The following is a 24554-nucleotide window of genomic DNA, read 5'->3' as shown; positions in this document are numbered from 1 at the left end:
TCCAATAATCTAAGTTCACAACCTCAGAGTTATCCTCAGCTCTTCATTCTCCTTATCCAGTCAGTTGTCAAATCCTTCTGATTTTTATTCTAAAGCTCTTCTTGTATCTATCCCTTTTTTTCTGAATACATAGCCACCTTGAGGCTCTCATCACCTCTGGCCTCGATCATTGCAATAGCTTCCAAAGTGGTCCCCTTGCTTCCAGTCTCCCTTTTTAAGTGAACCCTCCACACAGCTGCTAGGTTGATCTGACCATCCCATCCTTTTGGACAAGAAGCTTCAATGGTTCTCTATTCTGGGATAAAATTCCTCTGTTTAGTATTTACTAACCTTTACAATGACTCCAATCACTCTCTCAGGGTTGATCACAACACATTTTTTCCCTCATACTACTTTCCAATGAAAGTGACCCACTTAGATTGTGTACAATATTTCATCTCTGCCTCTGTGACTTTGAACAGGCTGGCTGCCATGATTATAATGATTTCACTTCTTACCTGACTCTTGGAATACTTAGCTCCCTTCAAAGCACAGCTCAAGTACTACTTCCTACATTGGGCCTTTCTTGATCATCTCAGTTATTAGTTCTTTCCTCCTGCCATACTATACCATGGTATAGTAGATGCTATTGAATTGGATTAAATGGAATTTCAGCTCCTACACTGATACATTCATTACTTTTGGGTACCAGTTCCTTCCCCTTAGGTTTCTTCTGTCACAGCCATTTCTTTCTTTGTTAAAAACTCTCCCATCTTTCCATTCCACTTTTGATTCTAATCTATGTGACCTTCTGCCTCATAACTAAGTGGTTGACAAGCATTTAACACATATATGATTGCTCATATCTATTCATAATATGCAAGTGCATTACAGAGGAATAGGGAGGAGGGGTTATTCATCACACTTTTACTTGCTCTTTAGTACTCTTTTAGGTCCTTACTATAGCAAAGAGAGCTTTGGGAAATTGCCAAAATAAGTATCCCTTATTTAATGCATCAATGGATAAGAGTAGAGGAATAGTAAAGTGCATAGTACACAAAATGATTCAGATTGTAAACTCTAGACTTGCTATGGGAAAGTCCAAAAGTGGATATTTCAACAAATACAGTGTCAGTTGGAGTATGATCCACTTTTAGGAAACAAAACTCCCTTTGGTTTCTTTTCAAAAATGAAAATTTACTTTCTCTGTAAATCAGACAGCTCTCCCAGAGCATTATATTCATTTGATGATAAGCTGCAGTTTATATTTTATTTAGTGTTCAGTTAACCAGACAAAAGTCTATTTCCCAGATTCCAAGAAAATAGGTTTTGACTTTCTTTGAGCATGATACCCATTGACTCAGTTATTTATGTGTTTCTCATAAGATGTTTCTTATATTTAATGCTTAAGTGCGAATTTTTCACATTACTTTGGGAAACAGGATTGTCAGAGCACCAGTAAGATACCACTTTATAGACATGCTGCTTGGGCCAATTAGTCCTGTGTTTCATGACGTGCATAGTCTACTACTCATTTGGCATTGTGATACTACTTTGTAGTATATTCATTCATAGATAAATGTTTCAGTTCTCCTCTAAGCTCCAAGGCCTAGTCTTGTATGAATTTGTTCCATAAAGCTGAGTGTAATGATAATAATAGTAACAACAATAATTAATATTATTTGTATCTGTAGAGCATTTTGATGGTTTAAAGTGCTGTACCTATGTTGTCATCTTCATAATGACCCTGCAAGGTAGGTACTATCTTTATCCCCTTTTACAGGTGGGGAAACTAAGGCATAGAGAGATTAACTAAGCTCATACAGCTAGTAAGTGTCTGGGGAAGGATTTGAACTCAGAACTTTGTGACTCCAAGTCCTGTGTTCTATCCATAGCTCTACCTAGCTTTCTACAGTGCTTTGCATATAGTAGGTGGTCAGTAAGTATCTATTAATTGATTGATTCATTTATACAGGAAATTCAGATCCAGTTTACTGCAATATGATGTTATAGATCCTCAAAGGTAAGTAAACTCTTTCTTCGCTCTACATTTGACGTTTGTAATTAAATTTTTCAGTCTATTGAGGCACCATCCAGAACTTTACTTCTCTAGTATATAAAATGACATTTCAGTGTCAGATGATTCATATCAAAACTACTCACATTTGAAACATCTAGGCAGTGGAAGTATTATTTCTTCACCTGTACCTATTAATCATGAAGACATTTACTTCAATACCCCACTTCACTTTGTTTCTGTAGATCTTGCCTAGTCATTATAATTTGACTCAATTTTTAAAGTACAACCTCAAATAGAGCATGATAGTCTGTAAACATTTATTAAGCATTATATGTGCCAGACACTGTGCTAAGTGCTGGGGATACAAAAAGAGTGAAAAGACAGTTCTTGTCCTCAGGGAGCTCACAATCTAATGGAAACTCACAGTGTAAGTGTTGTTCAGTCATTTTCAGTTGGGTCCAACTCTTCTTGACCCCATTTGGGGTTTTTGTGGCAGAGATACTGGAGTTGTTTGCTATTTCCTTCTCCAGCTCAGTTTACAAATGAGGAACCGAGGCAAACAGGATTAAATTGACTTGCTCAGGATCACACAGCTAGGAAGTGTCTGAGGCCAGATTTGAACTCAGGAAGATGAGTCTTCCTGACATCAGGCTCTGCACTCTATCATTTGCACTACCTAGCTGCTCTCAGCTGATATTTTTATAACTCTGTAAGGTTTGCAAAGCAATTTTCGTATTAACTTCATAACAACCTTTTGAGGTAGGTGCTGTTATTATCATCACCATTTCATGGAAGAGGAAAGTGAGGTTAAGTATTTTTCCCAAGGCTTACAGTTTATATATCAATAGACATGTGTATATTTATATCTATCGCTGAAATGGAGTTTGAATATATCTACATGCTGGTGGCACAGTGGATAAAGTGCCAGGCCTGGAGTCGGAAAGACCTGAATTGAAATATGGCTTCAGACACTTAATAGTTATGTGACCCTGGGCAAGTCACTTAACCCTGTCTGCCCCAGTTTCCTCACTTGTAAAATGAGCTGGAGGAGGAAATGGCAAACCACTGCAATACCTTTGCCAAGAAAACCCCAAATGAGGTCATGAAGAATCAGATATAAATGAAACAATTGAACAATAGCAATAAGCATGTATATCTCTCTGTATATATCTGATTCTGATTTGGAATTTGAACTCACATTTTCCTAACTCTAAATCTAGCACTGTGCACTACAGTACACCTCCTTTTTAAGTCATACTATTTAATTGATAGGTGTAATATTATTGTTTTTAGTAAGGAAGGAAAAGAAAACTTATTTGCCATGTTTTAAAATTCTTTTCTAAAAAATTAATTTATTTTTGGGGCAGCTAGGTGGTGCGGTAGATAGAGCTCCAGCCTTGAAATCAGGAGGACCTGAGTTCAAAATCAGACCTCAGACATAACTGTGTGACCCTGGGCAAGTCACTTAACCCCAATTGCCTCACCAAAAAAAAGCAACAAAAAAAATTATTATTTTTAGTTTTCAATATTTATTTCCATAAGCTTTTGAGTTTTAAATTTTCTCCGTCTCCCTTCCTTCCTTCCCTCCTCCCCCCCCAAGATGGCATGCAATCTGATATAGGCTCTACATATACATTTTCACATTAGTTGTGTTGTAGAGAAGAATTAGAACCAATAGGAGGAACCACAAGAAAGAAGAACCAAAACAAAACAGAAGGAAAAAAAAAAGAGCTAATAGTATACTTTGATCTGCATTCAGACTCCATAGTTCTTTCTCTGGATCTGGATAGCATTTTCCATCATAAGACTTTTGGAGATGTCTCAGATCCTTGCATTACTGAGAAGAGCCAAATCTATCAAAGTTAGTCATCGCATAATGTGGGCTATTACTATGTACAATGTTCTCCTGGTTCTTCTCACTTTACTCAGCATCAGAACATACAAGTCTTTCCAGGTTTTTCTAAAGTCTGCTTGCTCATCATTTCTTATAGCGCAATAGTATTTGATTATATTCATATACCATAGCTTGTTCAGCCATTCCCCAATTGATGGGCATCCCCTCGATTTCCAATTCTTTGCCACCACAGAAAGAGCTGCTATAAATATTTTTGTACATGTGGGTCCTTTTCCCATTTTTATGATCTCTGTAGGCTACAGCCCTAGAAGTGGTATTGTTGGGTCAAAGGGTATGCACATTTTTATAGCCCTTTGGGCATAGTTCCAAATTGCTCTCCAAAGTGGTTGAATCAGTTCACAACTCCACCAACAATGCATCAGTGTCCCAATTTTCCCATATCTTCTGCAACATTTATCATTTTCCTGTGATAGTTGTGATGTGGTACCTCAGAGTTGTTTTGATTTGCATTTCTCTAATCAATAATGATTTAGAGCATTTTTTCATATGACTATAGCTAGCTTTAATTTCTTCCTCTGAAAACTGCCTATTCATATCCTTTGACCATTTATCAATTGGGGAATGACTTGTATTCTTATAAATTTGATGAAGTTCTCTATATATTTTAGAAATGAGTCCATTATCAGAGACACTGGTTGTAAAAATCCTTTCCCAGTTTTATGCTTCCCTCCTAATCTTAGTTGCTTTGGCTTTGTGTGTGTAAAAACTTTCCAATTTAATGTAATCAAAATTACCATTTTGCATTTCATAATGTTCTCTATCTCTTGTTTGGTCATAAATTCTTCTGTTCTCCATAAATCTGACAGGTGAACTATTTCTTGCTCTCCCAGTTTGCTTATAGTATTAGCCTTTACATCTAAATTGTGTACCCATTTTGACTTTATTTTGTTATAGGGTGTAAGATGTTGGTCTATGCTTAGTTTATGCTATACTATTTTCCAGTTTTCCTAGCAGTTTTTGTCAAATAGTGGGTTTTTGTTCCAAAAGCTCAGATCTTTGGGTTTATCACATGTTTTTAAATTCTTAAGAAATGGTAATAAACTTTTTTTTAACAGACCAAAATTTTAGGAAAACATTTTATAACATAAGTTAAAGACAGTTGATTAATTTAAAAAACATGTATGCAGCTATATCTAAAAATATACTATATTACTACACATATCCATATACACATATGTCTCAAATTAAATGAGTGTGTTTAGTAATTGATTCTTTGAACTTTGGAAATAAATTTCAGTGCTTTTGATTTAATCCAGTTAGACCAAACCTTACGTCTACCAACACTAAAGCAAAACCAAGTAAAAACTTATCAGACCAAGTACTAATATAAATCAGGCACTAATATAAGAAAAAATCATTCAAACCTCCACAGATTTTATATACTGCTTCTAAAGATGTATTATACACACTATAGCAAAGATAATATCTTATACAGATGTCTCCTTCTTGCAAGCAAGTAGGTATATCACCTATACGTTAACATGTTCGGACCTAGGAAAAGATTGCTATATGTAAGCTTCTAGGACTGCAAAAGCTGAAACATTTTTTGCAAAGAAAAAAAAAAGAAAACAATAGTTTCAATATTGTTAAACAACAAATTAAAAAAATGGTTTTTTTCATCTTGGTATTGGTGCTTGAGGAAAAGCAGGTTGAATTAAAAGGCAGGCTAAGAAGATGAGGATTTTTGTGGAGATTTGTAAGGGACTTTTGGGTACTTGCAAAGACTAGAAATTTATGGTTTTTACTCTTTAGTAGATCTAATTTCATTTAAAAATGTGTCCTTTTTTTAAAAGACAAGCATACACTATCATTTTTTTTTACATGATTTCTTAAATGCCCTAAAAGCCATGATTTTGTCTGTGCAGGTATTTCTTCCGCTGTTCGATCTCAGCTCTCTTAAGTAGATAGTCTTTGAGAGTTATTGTAGCTTAAACCTATCACTGTGTGGCCAACCTGATAATGAGGCTTTCTGACCTTAGCTCAGGCCAATTTTCCCACATAGACATGAAGGCTCTTTTCAACCTATACTTCAAGCTTTTCCAACTGGCAGGAAGGACCTTCCAGAGTTTGGGCTTACCTGAGAACCCAGGATTATCCACATGCTGTAGTGAAGCATTAGAATAGGACGTTAGTGGGAACTACATTTAAGGTTATTTTTGAATCCACAAAATGGATAAGAGGGAGAGGGATGGCTCTGAGGTAACTGGCAAGAAAAGGAAAAGAACAAAGGGGGATTTTCATAGTGTTTATGGAGAAAGAGATTAGCTTTGTTAGAATTAATTTTGCTGTGAGTGCTACAAGAGAAAGGATAACTGGTTATTTACAAAAAATCCTCCAGGAGGTTATTGGGAAAGGGCTTTAGGCCAAGTAATTGCCCAGGTACCAGGTGTCATTCTTGTTCTAGAACCTCCACAATTTGGTTTTAACCTCCCTATCCAGTCATGTTTTATATCCATCTCCCTTAAAATCATAGTAGCTGGAATGAACTGTAGGTCAAACTACTTGTCTTAGAGAGGTTAACTAAGTTGCTTACGGTCTCAAAAAAGTAGTAAATGGCCGAGTGGGCTACACGTCCCTCTTGCCTTTGAAGAGATGATGGACTATGCATATGACACAGCACAGATACTATCAGATTCACTTGATGTGTTGGGTAGTTTTACAGAACTTCTTCCCCCCCTCTTAAAAAAAATTCTTTTGAGAAATGGCTCAGGCTAGAGTATACTGGGAAATGAAGGTAATGTAAAAAACAAACAATATCAGTAAACTTGTTTTAAATAAAAAATAAATTTTGCTCAATTATATGCTAACAAAACTATAATTTAAAGAAATAGATGAATACTTACAAAAATATAAACTACCCAGATTAGCAAAAGAAAATACAAGGTATTTAGATAAACCAGTATCAAAAAAAGAAAATGAACAAGCCATAAATGAACTCTCAAAAAACTCTCCAAGACCAAATATATTCACAAGTGAATTCTATCAAACTTTCGAAGAACAAATCAGTGATAGTAATAAGACACCCTTCCAGTTTTTTCCTGTGGTACAAATGTGGTGTTGATATTTAAACCAGGGAGAGACAAAGCAGAGAATGTTCCCTAAAGAACATTGATGCAAATATTTATTTTTTTTAATAATTAATTTATTTATTTTTAGTTTTCAGCATTCACTTCCCTAAGATTTTGAGTTTTGAATTTTCTCCCCCACTACCCCCTCCCCAAGATGGCATGCAGTCTGATATGGGCTCTACTTATGCATTCATATTAAAAATATTTTCACATTAGTCATGATGTAAAGAAGAATTAGAACTAATGGGAGGAACCATGAGAAAGAAGAAACAAAATAACAAAAGAAAAGGAGAGCAAATAGTATGCTTCCATCTACATTCAGACTCCAGAGTTCTTTCTCTGGATATGGATAGCATTTTCCATCGTGAGTCTTTTGGAGTTGTCTTAGATCCTTGCATTGCTGAGAAGAGCTAAGTCTATCAAGGTCAGTCATTGCACAGTTTGGCAGTTACTGTATACAGTATTCTCCTGGTTCTGCTCATTTCACTCAGCATCTGTTCGTATAAGTCTTTCTAGGTTTTTCTGAAGTCTACCTCATCATTTCTTACAGCACAATAGTATTCCATTACATTCATATACCACAACTTGTTTAGCCATTTCTCAATTGATGGGCATCCCCTCAATTTCCGATTTTTTGATGCAAATATTTTAAATAAAATTTTATCAACTAGGCTACAACTATATATTATAAATATAGTATATACTATGACCAAGTTGAGTTTATTTTAGAAATGTAGAGTTGGTTCAATGTAAGGAAGACTATAAATACAGTAAACCATGTTAATAATATAAATAATAAAACCATAAACTTTTGACAAAATCCAACTCTTAATTCTAGTAAAAATTCTAGGTATAAGAATAAATAGACCCTTCCTTGATATAGTAAATAGCATTAACTAAATCCAAAAGCAAACATTGTCAATAATGGAGAAAAGCTCGAGGCCTTTCCAGTAAGGTAAAGGGTAAAGCAAGGATGACCATCATCATCACTACTATTTTAATATAGTTCTAGAAATACTAGCTATAACGAGAAAAAAAAATGAAAAAATAAGTATAGATCAAAAAAAAGATTTTTTTCAGATGATATGATGGTACTTCGAAAGAAATTAACATTTGTTGGAATAATTAATAACTTCAGCAAAGTTGAAGGATATAAGATAAATCATCAGCATTCCTATACTAACCAACAAAACTCAGTAAGAAGAGCAAGAAAGAGAAATTCCATTAATAATAATTATAGAAGAGAGAAAATTCTTGGGAGTGTATCTTCCAAGCGTCACCCAGGGACTATATGAATCTAATTACATAACGTCATTTGCAAAGTAAGATCTAAACAATTAGAGAAGTATTACTCATGGGTAGGTCAAACCATCATAATAAAAATGACAATACTACTGAAATTTATTTAATTATGCAGTGCTGTACCATACTCCCAAAAGAATATTTTATAGACCTAAAAAAAAATAATACCTCATATGGGGGCATAAAAAGTCGAGAATCTCAAAGATAATCATGAAAAAGAGTGGGAAGGAATGGGGTCTATCAGTATCAGATCTCAAACTATTACAAATCACTAACTAAAATGATTTGGTATTGGTTTTTAAAAAAGTGGCACATATAAGGTACATCATATGTAAGCAAAAAGTAACATATTGTTTGATAAACCCAAATATCCTAGTTCCTGGGGGAAGTACTTGCTATTTCACCAAAACTATTGGGAAAATTGGACAATATTCTGGCAGAAATTAGGTTTAGCATCATACTTCATACCATACATAAGCCAAGATAACCTCCAAATGCATATGTGAGTTAGATATAAAAAATCACATCATGAATAAATTAGAGAAACAAGGAAGAAATTATTTTTCAGATTTATGGATAAAGGAAGTATTCATGATAAGCCTAAGGATTACACAAGATAAAATGGACAGTTTTGCTGAAAAAGATTTAAAGTTTTCACACAAACAGATCTAATGTAGTTAAAATCAGAAAGGAAGCAGGTAATTGAGAAAAAATTTACAAGTTTCTCTCATCAAGGTCTCATTTCCAAGACCAACTAATTCCCATTTATAAGAGCCATTCTCCAATGCATTGTCAAAGGCTAGGAATATGCAATTTTCTGGGAAAGAAATCCAACCTATCAATGATTAGGAAAAAAAATACTTTAACTGTTAATTATGAAAATTCAAATTAAAGCAACTTTTAGGTTTTGCCTTATATCTGTCAGACTGGCAAAAATGACAGAAGAGGAAAATGACAAATGTTGGAGGGGCTATGAGAAAAGAGGTATAATAGTATAACTGTTGGAAGAGCTGAAAATTGGCCCAGCCATTCTGGAAAGCAATTTGTAACTATGACTAGAAAGTCATCAAATTATACATATCTTTTGACCTATCTGTACTACTGCTTACTGGGTCTATACCCCAATGAAAGGACCTATATGTTCAAAAGTATTTATATTTCATACAAATTATATAAAACACGTTCATAAATATTTTGTAGCTAACCTCCTTGAGAAGGCCATATACGACTTCCGCTCCTCCCACCCTTTTCCTAATGTTTTACATTTTGGTGTTTGACCTTGTTATTCAGCAGCTGTCTCCAAAGTTACCAGTGATCTCTTAACTAACAAATATGATAGCCTTTTCTCAATCCTTATCTTTCTTGTTAGCTTTGCAGCCTTTGATTAATAACTGTTAATAACACTACTTGATATTCTCTTTCTCATTTTTATGATTTTCTTCTTTCTTGGTTTTCTTCCTACCTGCCCAATTACTTCTTCTCTGTCTCCTTTGCTGAATCTTCATCCATCTCATGCCTACTAATTGTTAGGGGTCCCTCAAGCTTCTGTCCTGTGATCTCATCTGCTTCCGTGGTTTCAGTTTTCATCTCCATGCAGATGACTTTCATATTTACTTTGTAGCCATAACTTCTCTGCTAATTTCCTGTCTTACGTCTCTACTAGCCTATTATGAATTGGATATCTTGTTTGTATCTTAGAGTCATCATGTCCAAAATTGAGCTCATTTTTTTTCCCCAAAAAACTCTACTCTCATCCTAACTTCCATATTTTACTGTCAAGGACACCACTATCCTCCTAGTCATGTAGGCTGAAACCTAGGTGCCATCCTTGACTTCTCACTCTCTCTTACCTAATGATTCTACCCTCAAAACATCTCTTGTATATACCCCATCTCTCTTCTGATACTGCCACCACCCTGGTGCAGGCCCTTATCACTTCATTCTTGAACTATTGCAATAGCCAGATGGTTGGCTTCCTTGCCTGAAGTCTCTCTCTACTCCATCTTCCACTCAGCTGTCAAATTGATTTTCCTAAAGCATAGTGTCCTCCCCCTCCCACTATTCAGTCAAATCCAGTGGCTTCCCATCATGCCCACTGTCAAATATAAAATCCTCTGTTTGGCTTTTAAAGCCCTCACAATCTGCCCTCTTCCGGCTTTTCCAGTCTTCTTCTGTGTTACTCCTTTCCATATACTCTTGGGATCCAATGTTATTAGCCTCCTTGCTGTTTCTCATGCTCAGAATGATCTCCTTCCTCGTATTCACCTCCTAGCTTCCCTGGCTTCTTTCAAGTCTCAGCTAAAGCCCCACCTTCTGAAAGAAAACTCCCCCAGTCCCTTTTAATCTTACTTCCTTTCCTCTGAGACTACCACTTTATCCTGTATATGTCTTACTTGTACAGAATTGTTTGCAAGTTGTCTTCCCTCATTTGATTTTCAAAACAACTTTGAAGACTCTAGAATTCTGACGATGATAAGATAAATCAGAATTCCAAAAGAATAAAGATGAAACATGCTGCCTTCTGACAGGTCACGAATTTAAAATACAGAGAGACTTCTAAAGTACTACAGCCTTCTGACTGCTTCTCCCCTAGACTTAACAGCTTCTGAATGGAATTATACCATTTATAAGCAGGATTTGTCATTAAAGTAACATTCAAGATGTGGCACCTCTGGGTGGTTTTATTTTATTATCTGTTAACTGACCACAACAATTTCAGTCTGTCTGAAAAATACATCTGCAGCAAATATGATGGACCATTCCTTTAATTGCTTTAATTTCACAGTTGTTTGTAATCTACAGTGCTACAAACAGTGACCATAATCCCAGAATCTGAAATGTGGACCTTCCATCTCCACATTCCAGCTACCTAAACAGATACTGCCAAAACCTGAGAATATTTAAGCACCTATGCCTTAGTTCAACTTTGTAAACCTGATTTGACAACACCAAGCCCATGATTTACACATTTAAACCCAGATAGCTACCATCATGCAGAAGGAACCTCCCAGGCAGAGAGAAGGTTGAAACTACAGAATCACAGAATCGGAAGGGACATCGGCATTCATCTAGCCTGACCCATACCCCAAAAGAAATTCCTACCAAAACATACCTGACAGGTGGATCCCCCAGTCTTTACTTGAATACCTCTAAGGAGTGAGAATCCATTACCTCCTGAGTAAGCTAAGTCCACTTTTGGACGACTCTAATTGTTAGGAAGTTTTTCCTACCAATGGGCTTAATGTTAATCATAGTTAATATTTAATATGTATTTTTGTTGTGTTGAGTTGTTTCAATCATGTCCAACTCTTTGTGACCCTGTTTCGGGTTTTCTTGCAAGGAAACTAGAGTGGTTTGCTGTTTCCTTCTCCAGCTCATTTTACAGGTGAGGAAACTGAGGCAAACAGGGTTAAGTGACTTGCCCAGGGTCACATAGCTAGTGTCTAAAGTCAGATTTGAACTCAGGAAGATGAGTCTTCATGACCTCAGGCCCAACACTCTATGCACTATGGCGCCACCTAGCTGCCTGCCTGGCACATAGTAGAAGCTTAACAAATGTTTGTTGACATTACTAATTTTAGGAGCATCCCTGGAAGTTTGAAGATCATAGGATCATAGATTGAGAGCTAGAAGACACTTTAGTATTCATCTAGTCCAACTGCCTTGTTTTATAGATAAGGAAACTGAGTCCTAGAGAAGTTAAGTTAAAGGACAGATAATTTAGGAAAAGAAAATATTTGCTTTACGTTGTGGATAGTAATTCTGCCCTAAGATCACTAAATTCCTATTCATCCCCAAAATTCCCTCTAAGATCACAGAAGCTAGAAACTGATTCTCTGATTGTAAGATCAAGAAGCTGATGATGGTTCCTTGACCTTGTAATGATCAGAGCAGAGGCTGTAAAAATTGTGTAAAAAATGATGCAGATTGGTGGTGGGGGAAGAAGGGGGTTGATTCCCAAGAAACACACTCTGCAGACAACTCTTTGGGTGGTAGTTTACTCACCTACAACCATGCTTCTGTACCTTTGTTACAAGATTAGGCCTGGTGGTCTTGAGACCACTGTGACAGTTTCTCCTTAAGAGAGACTTTAAGCTTATACAACATACTTATGGAAAAATACTGACAACAACATTTTTTGACAGTTGGTACAGCTGTGTCCCCCAAATAATATTTTGTCTACCACCAGATTATTTTTCCCTCTGACATGCAGGGCTTGAGAAGCAGTGACAGCAGACTTGCAAATTCATCAGAAGCTGGAGAAAACAGGCCTTGGTCGGACTTTACAATATTTATGTAGTATACAGCATTATTCATTTGATCCTCACAACCCACGAAGGACATACTATTATTATCCCCATTTTATAGTTAAGGAAACTGAGGTAGACCGAGGTTGAATGATTTATCCTGGGTTATAGAGTGACTAAATGGCAGAAAAGAGAGTGAAACACAGATCACCCTGACTTCAAGTCCAGTGCTTTATTCAGTGTACCACCTGGCTTCCTCAGATTTTCCTCTACACAACTTCTACCCGTTGCTTCTAACTCTGCCATCTGGAGCCAAACAGAACAACTACAGTACCTCTTCCACGTGACAACTCCCACAAAGCAGTTAGGTTCCACCCTGGGTAAGAACATTGGACTTAGACTCAGAAAGACCTGAGTTCAGATCTTGCCCTAGTTACTAGCTGTGTGACTCAGGGAGAGTTGCCTAACCTCTCTGTGCTTCAGTTTCCTCTCTGCAAAATGGGGTCATAATAGCACCTGCCTTACAGGGTTGTTATGAAGATCAAATGAGATTATATATGCACAACACTTTGCAAACCTCTATTACTATATAAATGCTATCTATCTATCTAATCCTGTATTTACTAGAAGACAGCTATGTGTTCTCTCTGAGTCTTCTCCAGGCTAAAAATGCTCAGTTCCTCCAGCTGATCCTCATATAATATGTACTCTCAGCCCTTTACCATCTTGATAATCCTCCTTTGGACATTATCGATGTCCTTTCTAAACTCAGAATGGCACTTGGATTATAATAAACTATTCCAGATGAAGTTTGAATAGAGGAGCGTATAAAGGGGCTATTACCCTTTCAAAACCACTGTTTGCCCAGGATACTTCATCCTCCTTCATTTCTTTTTCTTTCTCTTATCTCTCTTCTCGTCACTGTTGCTCTGAGTTACCCTGGGCTGTTCTGGCTCCTTGGTCCCCATGGTAGCTACAGATATCAAATCTGGCAGACAATGATGAAGAGCAATCTGAATTTGACCAGAAAGTTGAAGTAGGAGAAAAAGAAACTGGTGAAGATATAAGTAGCAAAGTTCATCAGCTTACTGTTTAGGTGATGCAGAAATCCTCAAATTCTTACAGTCCTCTAAGAAATATTATGTGGTTTGTTGGGAACACAGACTGCTTACATTGAATGCTTGACAAAATTAAGCAATGTGTCGGTGTCCTCAGAAACCTTTAAGTTAAATGTGCAGATAGAAGCCAAATTCTGTGGGGAAGTTCATGCCCTTCAAAGTATGCCCTTCTTTACCAGCCACTTTTTGATAAAAGAAGTAAAGTTAATGCAATTTGTGAACCTACAGAAGCAAAATATGAATAGCAACCAGATGATAATGAAGAAATTTCAGAGGAGATAAAGGAGAAGGCTAGGCTTGAAGAGGAGAAAAAAGATCACCCTAAAGGAATTCCTGAATTTTGGCTTTTTAAAAAATGTTGACTTGTTCAGTGATATGGTTCAGGAGCATGATGAACCTATTCTGAAGCACTTGGAAGATGAAATTAAGTTCTCAGATGCTGGCCAACCTATGAGTTTCATGTTAGAATTTCACTTTAAACTCAATGAGTATTTCAGTAATGAGGTGTTGACAAAGATATATTGGATGTAGTCAGAGCCAGATGATTCAGATCTCTTCTCCTTTGGTGGACCAGAAATTATGAGGTACACAGGGTTTCAAGTAGATTGAGGGAAAAGGTAAAAAATATTACTTTGAAAACTACTAAGAAAGAATATGGTCTTCTGGTGCCAACATGGTGGAGTGTGACAGGAATTCCCTGGAGCTCTCCCAAATTCCCCTGCAAACAACATTGAAAATCCCCTCATAACTGATTTAGGAGGGGGGGAAGCAGCTTACCAGCACAGCAGGAAAGGTCTGCCTCCCTGGGGTGGGAGGGGATTAAGGTGGAAGGCAGCAGCTGCAGGCAACCTGCAGGAGCCTTTAGCAAGGCTCTAAGCCCCCGGGCAATCCACTAGTGAGGCCCCACCTGCATGCAAGCCAGGAGTCAGTGCAGCACAGCCAGACCCCACCCCAGCACAGGCCATCAGTGAGGCCTTACCCCCATTGCTGACCAGCTGCAAGACCATGCCCCCAGGACCAGCCAGCATCAAGATTTTGTCCCCAGGGCTGGTCAACAAAGAGTCCCTGCCTTCAAAACAATCCAGCAGCAATGCCCTGCCCCTGGGACAGACCAGCAGTGGAATCCCATGGCCCTGCCCCTGTACAAGCCTGCAGGGACCCCTCCCCTCCAGAGCAAGCCAGCAGCTGAGCCTGGAGGTCCAGTGAAAGCCAGCAGCAAGGCCCCTGACCCCTGGTACGAGATGCTTGGGACAGTGAAAAAACAGAACCCAACTCTCACATAAAAATGCCAAGTCACAAAATATATAAGTATGTGTGTGTGTGTATTTTGCGTGCACAAACACACCCATAAGCACATATGAGCAAAAAACAAAAACTTGACTATAGAAAGTTACTATGGGGGCAGCTAGGTGGCATAGTGGATAGAGCACTGGCCCTGAAGTCAGGAGGACTTGAGTTCAAATCTGGCCTCTAACTAAACACTTGACACTTAGACCCTGGGCAAGTCACTTAACCCCAATTGCCTATAAAAGTTACAATGGGAACAGGGATGATCAAAGTACCAGTTCAGAAGAGAACAATAGTGTCAAAATAGCTACACGTGAAGCTTCAAAGGAAAATGTCACTTGGTCTCAGGCCCAAAAAGAACTCCTGGAAGAGCTTAAAAAGGATTTTGAAAAGTAAATTAGAGAAACAGAAGAAAAATTGGGAAAAGAAATGAGAGTAACATAAGAGAATCATAAAAAAGAGCTAATAGCTTGGTAAAAACAAAACAAAAAATGGAAGAAGATATAAAAAAATTCACTGAAGGAAGTAATGCCTTAAAAAGTAGAATTGGCCAAATGGAAAAAGAGATATAAAAGCTTATTGAAGAAAATAATTCCTTAAAAATTCCATAAGTGGAAGCTAATAACTTCATAAGACATCAAGATATGACAACATAAAAAGAAGAAAAAAAAAAGAAAATGTGAAAATTCTCATTGGAAAAACAACTGACCTGGAAAATAGATCTAGGAGAGATAATTTAAGAATTATTGGACTACCTGAAAGCCATGATCCAAAAAAACAAAACAAAACAAAAACCTGGACAACATCATTCAAGAAATTATCAAGGAAAAGTGCCCTGATATTCTAGAACCAGAGGGCAGGAAATTGAAAGAATCCACCAATCACTACTTGAAAGGTATCCCAAAACGAAAACTCCCCAGGAACATCATAGACAAATTCCAGAGCTCCAAGGTTAAAGAGAAAATACTGCAAACAGGCAGAAAGAAAAAATTAAGATATCATGGAGCTACAGTAAGGATTTCACAAGATTTAGCAGGTTCCACATTAAAGAACCAGAGGGTTTGGAATATGATATTCTGGAAGGCAAAAGAGTTAGGATTACAACCAAGAATTGCCTACCCAGCAAAACTAACTATAATCCTTGGGGGTGGGGGGGAATGGATACTTAATGAAATAGAGGACTTTCAAGCATTCCTAATTAAAAGACCAGAGCTAAATGAAAATTTTCATCTTCAAATAAAAGACTCAAGAGAAGCATAAAAAGGTAAAAAACAAGAAAGAGAAAATTTAAGAGATTCAATAAGTTTAAACTGTTTACATTCCAAATGGCAAGTTATTGTATAAGAACAATTAGAAGGATTATACATAGAGAGAGGGTGCAGATATAAAGTGACTTTGATGAGATGATATCCCCCAAAAAACAAAATAAAGGGGTGAGAAAGAAGATTGCACTGGGAAAAGAGGAAGGGGAATATAGAATGAGATAAGTTATATAAAAGAGGCGTGAAAGAGCTATTATAATGGAGGGAAAGATGGGGTGGGAGTGGACAAAACTTGAACCATACTATCATCAGAATTGGCTCAAAGAGGGAATGACATACACACTCAATTGGATACAGAAATCTATCTTGCTCTATAGGGAAGTAAATAGGGACAGGGATAAGAGAAGGGGGAGGTATGGACTGATGGGAGGGTGGATTAGAGGAGTGGTGATCCCAAATAAAACACTCGTGAGGAAGGACAGGGTGGAGGTAAGAGAAAGAATAAACAAGGGAAAATAGGACAGAGGGAAATAAACAGTTACCGTAACTATAAATATGAATGGAATGAACTCACTCATAAAATGGAAGTGGGTAGCAGAATGGATTAAAAACCAGAATCCTACAATATGTTGTTTATAAGAAATACATTTGAAGCACAGAGATACACACAGAGTAACGATAAGGGACTGGAGCAGAATCTGTTGTGCTTCAGCTGAAACAAAAAAAGCAGGGGTAGTGATCATGATCACAGAGAAAGCAAAAGCAAAAATAGATCTAATTAAAAGAGATAGGGAAGGAAACTATCTTGCTGAAATAGGTACCAGAGACAATGAAATAATATCAATACTAAACATAGATGCATCAAATGGCATGGCATCTAAATTTTTGAAGACGTTGAATGAGTTACAAGAGGAAATAAACCATAAAACTATGCTGATGGGGGACCTCAACTTTCCTTTCTAAAAACTAGATAAATCTAACAAAAAATAAAGAAGTTGAGGTAAATAGAATTCTGGAAAAGTTAAATATGACAGATCTCTGGAGAAAATTGAATGAGAATAGAAAGGAATATACTTTTGTCAGCAGCACATGGCACCTAAACAAAAACTGACTGTGTATTAGGACATAGAAACCTCACAACCAAAAGCAGAAATATTAAATGCATCCTTTTCAGATCATAATGAAATAAAAACTACATTCAATAATGAGCAGTGTAAAGATAGATTAAAAATCAGTAGAAAACTAAATCTAATCCTAAAACATAAGTGAGTCGAAGAACAGATCATATAAACAATTGATAATTTCATTAAAGAGAATGACAACAGTGAGACAACATGCAAAAATTTATGGGATGCAACCAAAGTGGCATTTAGGGGACAATTTATCTCTAATTACATCAATCAAATAGAGATAGAACAGATCAATGAATTGGGCATGCAACTAAAAAAAAAAATAGAAAAAGAACTAATTAAAAATCCCCAATTAAATACCAGTTTGGAAATACTGAAAATCAAAGGAAAGATTAATAAAATTGAAAGTAAGAAAACCATCAAACTAATAGAACTAGAAGCTGGTTTTATGAAAAAAAAACCCCAATAAAATAGATAAACCATTGGTTAATTTGATTAAAAGAAAAAAAGAAAACCAAATTACCAGTATCAAAAATGAAAGGGGTGAATTTTCCACCAATGAAGAGGAAATTAAAACAATTATTAGGAGCTATTTTGCCCAATTAATATGCCAGTAAGTTTGACTATCTAAATAAAATGAATATCTACAAAAACCCAGATTAACAAAAGAGGAAATAGAATTCTTAAATAACTTAATCTTAGAAATTGAACAAACCATTAGTCAACTTCCTAAGAAAAAATCTCCAGAACCAGATGGAGTCACAAGTGAATTCTACCAAACATTTAAAGAAAAATTGATCCCAGTACTATGTGATCTGTTTGGAAGAATTGGCAAAGAAGGAGTCCTACCATAGTCCTTTTACAGTACAAGATTGGTGCTGATACCTAAACCAAGAAGAGCACAAACAGAAAATTATAAACCAATTCCCCTAATGAATATTGATGCCATTTTAAATAAAATACTAGTAAGGAGACTATGGCAATATATCACAAGAATCATACACTATGACCAGCTGGGATTCATACCAGGAATGTAGGACTGGTTCAATATTGGGAAAATATCAGAATAATTGACCATATCAATAACAAAGTCAACAAATCATATCATTATTTCAATATATGCATAAGAAGCCTTTGACAAAATAAAATGCCCATTGCTATTAAAAACACTAGAGAGCATAGGAATAAGTGAAGCTTAAAATGATAAATAGTATTTATCTAAAACCATCAGCAAGTGTTATCGGTAATGAGGATAAGCTAGATGCCTTCCCAGTATAATCAGGGATGAAGCAAGAATGCCCATTATCACCACTATTATTCAGTAGTGTACTGGAAATGCTAGCTATAGCAATAGGAGAAGAAAAAGAAATTGAAGGAATTAGAATAGGAAATTAGAGAATCCTAGAAATCAACAAAAAAAAAATACTTGAAATTATTAACAACTTTAGCAAAATTGCAGGATACAAAATAAACCCACATAAATCATCAACATTTCTATATACTACCAACAAAATCTAGCAGCAGGATATAGAGAAATTCCATTTAAAATAACTATAGACAATATAAAATGCCTGGGAGTCTACCTGCCAATATAAATCCAGGAACTATATGAACACAATTACAAAATACTTTTCACACAAAGTTAGATCTAAACAATTGGAAAAAAGGTTAATTGCTCATGGGTAGGCCAAGTGAATGTAATAAAAATGATAATTCCACCTGAATTAATCTAATCTGTGCCATATCAACCAAACTACCAAAAATTATTTTATGGAGCTAGGAAAAATAATAAAATTCTTCTGGAAGAATGAAAGGTCAGGAATACCAGAGGAATCAGTAAAAAAATGCGGAGGAAGGTAGTCTAGCTGTACCAGATCTCAAACTGTAATATAAAGCAGTAATTATCCAAACAATCTGTTACTAGCTAAGAAATAGAGTGGTGGATCATAGATTAGGTACACAATACATTGTAGTAAATGACCATAGTAATCTAATATATGATAAACACAAAAATCCAAGCTTTTGGGGCAAAAAGAAATCATTATTTGACAAAAACTTCTGGGAAAACTAGAAAATAGTATGGCAGAAACTAGGTATAGTCCGACATCTCACACCATATACCAAGATAAGATCAAAATGGGTATATGATTTAGACATAAAGGGTGATTCTGTAAGCAGATTAAGACACCATAGAATAGTTTACCTGTCAGTTCTATGGATAAGGGAAGAATTTAGGACCGAACAAGATAAAGAGAGTATTATGAAATGTAAAGAAGATAATTTTGATTATATAAAATTAAAAAGCTTTAGCACAAATAAAACCAATGCAACCAAAATTGGAAGGAAACTTGAAAATTGGGAAAAAATTTTGTAACAAGTATCTCTGATAAAGGCCTCATTTCTCAAATGTATAGAGAACTGAGTCAAATGTGTAAGAATACAAGTCATTCCCCAATTGATAAATGGTCAAAGGATATGAACAGGCAGTTTTCAGACAAAGAAATCAAATCATGGGAAAATGCTCTAAATCACCATTGATTAGGCAAACACAAATTAAAACAACCCAGAGGTACCAACTCACATCTTTTGATTGGCTAATATGACAAAAAAGGAAAATGATAAATGTTGGAGGGGATGCAGGAAAATGGGGACACTAATGCACTGTTGGTGGAGTTGTGAATTGATCCAACTATTCTAGAGAGCAATATGGAACTATGTCCAAAGGGCAATCAAATTATGCATACCCTTTGATCCAGTATTGCTATGTCCCAAATATTGCAATATATTCTATGTCCCCAAACAGATTTTTAAAAAAGGGGAAAGGACCTGCTTGTAGAAAAATATTTATAGCAGCTCTTTTTGTGGGGGCAAAGAATTGGACATTGAGGGGTTATCCATCAGTTGGGGAATGGCTGAAAAAGTGGTATATGATGGTGATGGAACATTATTGTGCTATAAAAACTGACAAGTGGGATGGTTTCAGAAAAACCTGGAAAGACTTATATGAACTGATGCAAAGCGAAATGAGCAGAACCAGCAGAACTTTGAAAATAGTAACAGTGATATTATACTTTGAAGAACTGTGAGAGGCTTAGCTATTCTCAGCAATACAATGATCCAAGATAATCTGAAAGGACTAGTGATGAAACATGCTCTCCACCTCCAAAGAAAGAACTGATATTGTCTGCATAGAGGCTGAAGCATACTATTTTTCTCTTTCTCCTTTTCTTCCTTCCTTCCATTTTTTTTTTTTTTTTTTGGTTCGAGCCTTCTTGTACAAAATGAATAACGTGGACTTTCTAGGATTCTCTAAGGAAACCATCACTTGCAAGAAGTGATAATTTTGCTGCTTCTTTGCCTATGCTTATTCTTTAAATTTCTTCGCCTTATTGTTATAGCTATCATTTTAAATTCTATATTGAATGGTAATGTGATAATGGACATCCTTGCTTTATCCCTGTTTTTATTGAAAAAGGTCTCAAATTTATTCCCATTATATATAATAATGGCATTTGGTTTTAGATAGATACTGTTTATCATATTAAGGAGAAGCTCGATTTATTTCCATGCTTTCTAGTGTTTTTGATGGGATAAGCTTTGTATCTTTGTAAAAACTTTTTTATACAACATGTAATTTTTGTGGTTCTTGTTAATATAGCCAATTATGTTTATTGTTTTCTTAATATCGAACAATCTCTTTTTTGTTTTCCCTGATTTGTATCAAGACCATATTTGCATGATACAAGGAATTTCATGGTACCTTTCCTTATTTTTTTTTTTGTGCAGTTTATTTAGTTTTGGCATTAATTTTTCTTTAAATATTTGATAGAATTTGTTTGTCAGTTCATCAGGTCCTGAGGTTATTTTCTTTTGAAGTTCATTTATGGCAATTTATTTTTCTAAGACTGAGGTATTTAAATCTTCTGTTTCTTTTTCTGTTAAATTGGGCATTACATATTTTTTCATGTATCCATTTAATTTAGCATCAGGTTTTGGGGACATGTAATTGGGCAAAATAATTCTTGCTCATTTCTTTTACAGCTTCATTGGTTGTGAATTCACCTTTTTTATTGTGGTAAATAGGTTATCTTTTATTAATCAAGTTAGGTAATGTTTTATCAATTTGCTTTTTTTTTCCCTCTTCAAAACCACTCCTAGCTTTATTTATTTATTCAATGTGGTTTTGTTTTGGTTTTGCTTTCAATTTTAATCTCTTCTTTAATATCCTAGATTTCTAGTCTGGTACTTAATTGGGGCTTTTAATTTGTTGGTTTTCTAGTTTTTCAAGTTACATGCTCATTTTATTGATTTGCTCTTTCTCTCTTTTATTGATAAAAGTATTTAGAGATATACATTTTCCCCATTCTCAAAATTTTGGTATGTTTTTGCATTGTTGTCATTATCTTTAATGAAATTGATTGTTTCTGTGTTTTGTTCTTTGACCCACCCATTCTTTAGAATTAAGTCATTTAGTCTCCAATTGTTTTATTAGCAGCCTTTTGTTGAATAGAATTTTAATGTGTTATAGACCATAAAAGATACATTTAGTATTTCTCTTTTTCTGCATTTATTTGTGAAGTTTTTATACTCTAATACATGGTCACTTTTTGTGAATGATAGTTGGAAACATGCATACTCCTTTCTTTTCCCATTCAACAATGTCTGGAGGTCTATCATATCTAATTTTTCTAAAATTCTTTTCAGGTCTTTAACTTCTTTTTTTTTTTTTTTGTTAGATTTCTTTCTAGGCCTGTAAAGGGTAAATTGAAGTCTCCTACTATTGTAGTTTTGCTGTCTATTTCTCCCTGTACCTCATTTAACTTTTCTTTTAAGTATTTAAATGCTATGCCATTTGGCACATATATGTTTGGTGTTGATATTAATTTATTGTCTATAGTACATTTCAGCAAAATGTAGTTTCCCTCTTTACCACTCTGTCTGAAATCATGATTGCTACTGCTGCCTTTTTTACTTTGGTTGAAGCATATATATGTTGCTCTAGCCCCTTATTTTTAATTCTGCATGCATTTTTTCTGTTTCAGGTATGTTTCTTATAAGCAACATATTGTTGAATTCTGGTTTTTAATCTATTTTGTTATCCTCTTCTGTTTCATGGTTGTATCCATCCTATTCATGTTCACAGTTCTGAATTGTGTATTTCCCAACTGCAGTAACTTGTATTAACTAGCAAACGTACTTGAGAATAATAGCTATAGTGACAATAATAGCATTTATATAATCTCCTTTGGTTTGCAAAGTGTTTTACAGATATCCCATTCAATCCTTATCGCAACCCAATAGGTGCTATTATCGTCTCCAGTTTTACAGATGAGGAACTTGAGGTAGAGGTTAAGTGACTTGTCTAGGGTCATACAGTTAATGTGTCTGAGTCTGGATTTGAACTTAGGTCTTCTTGACCCCAAGTCCAGTGCTGTATTCACTGTACCACCTAACTGCAAGATCACATCTAATGTTCATAACTCTTCATGCTTATGGATTTTAGTATTTTAATGTGACTGTGATCTACAAAGAAACAGTCATATTAAGATTGTTGTTTGCCACTGGGTTGAATAAAATCTGACATTTTCAGAATTTAGAGTCAGCTTAAGAACTTTGTATATTACATTCAAACTAAGTTAACAAAACATCTTTCCTTCTCTTTGTGGAATTGTGGGCATCTTAACTAAAAATGATCACCTCTCCCACCTGATGAGCCCATTTTAGGTTCTTTTATTGCAGTTTTAAAATAAATTACCACGTATAGTTTAAATTTTCACTAGATGTCTTAATTTGATGCGTATTCAGATGGAATTCTACCTTGATGGCAGTGACCGATAACATTTTTTTGGGAGAAGGGACCAGACTTCAAAAAGCAGTGTTATGTCTACTAATATGCAAGTGTGAAGGAACCAGTGGACAAAATTTTGAATCATAGTAAACTCCTAAAGATCATTATTGTTGAATTTATTATAGTCTAGGGGTTAGAGCTCAAGAGAGACCAGAATCTCTGAGTTCTATTCCAATTTTCTTTGCTTTATACATGAATATATTATTTACTCATACCTTTATATACCCATGTACCGAAATAAATAGCATTGTTTACTTATCTCACAAGAGTTTTAAAGCTTATCAAGTTACATCATATAAAAATTGTTCTTGATCACTAAAAGGTCAGAAAATTTAACCTTTATTATGTATGTAAATGTAATCTTTAGCACTAGTTTGAATCTAGGTTAAGTAGTTATTTAGATTGAAAACCAGTGGCTAGTACCTTTATCTTAGATTTGTGCAAGAGGCATTCTGATAACACATCTTTGTGTGGCTCCTACTAGAGTTAGGATTATGGGTCACATGAAAGCATCCAGTAATTCTGGATTTAATGACAGTAATTGGATTAAGCCTTTTTCTTTAATTTTATTTCTTATTTATTTAGTATTTTATTTTTTACCAGTTACATGTAAAAACAATTTTTGGCAAGTAATTTGATATAGGTTATACATGTGTAGTCATGCAAAACATATCCATAATAGTCATGTTGTGAAAGAAAATGTAGATAAAAAACAACAAAAAAAACTCAAGAGAAATAAAGAAAATAAAGAAAAAGTATGCTTCAATCTGCATTCAGACACTATCAGTTCTTTCTCTGGCAATGGATGGCAATTTTCATCATAAGTCCTTCAGTGTTGTCTTTGATCATTGTATTGCAGAGAATAGCTAAGTCATTCACAGCTGATCATCTTAAGTTAACTGTTACTTTGTACACAGTACATTTCATTTTATATCATCCCATGGAAGTTTTTCCAGGTTTTTCTGAGAGCATTCTACTCATCATATCTTATAGTATGATAGTGTTCCATCATAATCATATATCACAATTTGTTCAGCCATTCCCCAGTTGATGAGTATCCCTTCAATTTCTAATTCTTTGCCCCCAGAAAAGAGCTGCTATCAATATTTTTGTACATATAGACCCTTTTCCTTTTTGTTTTTTTATCTCTTTTGGGACTAGTAGTGGTATTGCTATGTCAAAGGGTATGCATGGTTTTATAGCCCTTTGGGCATAGTTCCAAATTGCTCTACAGAATGGTTGAATCAGTTCATAACTACACCAGCAGTGCATTAATGTTTCATTTTTCCCACATCTCCTCCACCATTTGTCATTTACCTTTTCTGTCCTATTAGCCAGTCTAATAGGTATGAGGTAGTACCTTAAAATTGTTTTAATT

General features: G+C 35.4%; 1 protein-coding gene and 1 pseudogene across 1 annotated transcript in view; both read left to right on the top strand.

The window, feature by feature from the left end:
• The first annotated feature begins 1967 nt into the window (after positions 1-1967).
• The window catches only part of LOC114054136 (putative uncharacterized protein C8orf89), a 57080-nt gene continuing 34493 nt past the window's right edge, over positions 1968-24554 (top strand). Inside the window, exon 1 of the mRNA XM_027877279.1 lies at positions 1968-2002. The gene's annotated coding sequence lies outside the window, so the exon portion shown is untranslated. The remainder of the gene's footprint in view (positions 2003-24554) is intronic.
• LOC114053806 lies at positions 6084-14855 on the top strand (annotated as a pseudogene).

Source organism: Vombatus ursinus, unplaced genomic scaffold, assembly GCF_900497805.2.
Source record: "Vombatus ursinus unplaced genomic scaffold, bare-nosed wombat genome assembly UNPS02014812.1, whole genome shotgun sequence".
In the NCBI taxonomy this organism is placed as follows: Eukaryota; Metazoa; Chordata; class Mammalia; order Diprotodontia; family Vombatidae; genus Vombatus; species Vombatus ursinus.
Note: the sequence above shows the minus strand (reverse complement) of the source record. Positions and strands in the feature narration are given on the sequence as shown.